This window comes from Salmo trutta, chromosome 3 (assembly GCF_901001165.1).
Source record: "Salmo trutta chromosome 3, fSalTru1.1, whole genome shotgun sequence".
In the NCBI taxonomy this organism is placed as follows: domain Eukaryota; kingdom Metazoa; phylum Chordata; class Actinopteri; order Salmoniformes; family Salmonidae; genus Salmo; species Salmo trutta.
Genome location: NC_042959.1, coordinates 41,167,816 through 41,169,390, shown reverse-complemented (window position 1 = coordinate 41,169,390; position 1,575 = coordinate 41,167,816).

The following is a 1,575-nucleotide window of genomic DNA, read 5'->3' as shown; positions in this document are numbered from 1 at the left end:
TAGTTTTGATGTCTTCAATATTGTTCTACAATGTAGATAATAGTCAAAATAAATAAAAAACCCTGGAATGAGTAGGTGTGTCCAAACGTTTGACTGGTACTGTATATTTTTAAGATAACTTAATACAGATACTCGATTATGGTTTTAAATTAAAGGTCAAATGTAATTTGCCTCATTCAGACAACACAGTGTGGATGACCTGATGAGGCTGTAAGAGACAGTTTCAGAGACATGCAGCAAGCCCAGGGCCCAGAAAGGGTATGTGTTTCAAGGTCCTACAAGAGGATGGTGATGGTATGGGGGATTAATCATGGCTGTGATGGCCCACTCCAAGGCTACGGCTAACCTTGATGGAATAGGTGAACTGCACTGTCAACTCAGCCTCATAACGGCATCAAACAATATTTTTTTGTTTGTTTGTTTGTCGCTATTTTGTGTCCTGTATGTTGCAAGAGCCTGTAAAAGAGGGGCACCAATTTTAGTTACAAATTATTTTGGGGTGGGGGAGTGTTCATCTCCCTTGGGGTGGCAGGCAGGGTCGGGTTGGGATGGTGAAAGCCCCCTATTGCATGATCCCTCTGTGGTTAAGTCCTGCATTTTGTGTGCTTTTGTTCCCATCACCAGGATGAGAGGAGAGAGCCCTTATTAAGTTAAGCTGTCTGAAGCCCCTGCAGCATGGGCCTTTTCTCTGTCAACAGTCTCGATTCCTCTCCAGCTGTGCCCGTCCACCCGCCTGTCCGCCAGGGTCAGGCCACACAGACACACCATACAGACCAACCACCACAAAGACAGCTGGGAGCCTGGACTGACACTACATACAGACAGAGCCTCGGGAGCACGGTCCTGGCCTGGGCCTACGGGCAGTAGAGGTATCCTACGCATACACTACCGTTATTTCACAAAAAACATTTTTGAACCATAACTAAAGTGGTTAATTTATTATTTCTCTGATGTAAATGTAATTTCAGCGGGATAGCCTGGTGGTTTTAGAGTGTAAAAAATAGCTGCTTTAATAACTGTATTGAAATAAGTCATCAATACAAGCCTGGAGTATCATTAACAAAATATTCCAGCTAACTATTGCTAAATTCAATGTGAGCCACATAGCAAATTAACTAAATGTCATGACTATAATTGGGAATTCTAATTCAAATCTACTTATACCTTAATATGCAAAGATGGATCATGAACCGTAACTCTTTCTCTCAGACATCGAAGACTTCTTCAATATTGTTAACAGTGATAACTTGATAATTAATCTATGGCAACCTGACCAATCCTATTTTTAAGAGTTTGGAATGGTTAGACAATGGAGTTAAAATTAAGAATTGAGTTGGCATCGAAAGATAAACGTGCTGCAATGTCTACAAGCCAGGGTCTACTTGTCTTTCAGACTGGCAACAGTCAGAGACCCATAAATCGGTTACTATAGAATATAAAATACAACCTATGAGTGTGTGGGGCCACACTAAGAAACTATTTGAGGGCATTTGAGCAAAAATCAATAGTGCTTTAGGAGAGCGAGTATAGTGACCAGGCAGGTAGTGAGAGGATTGATGGACCTCTGCAGGTCCT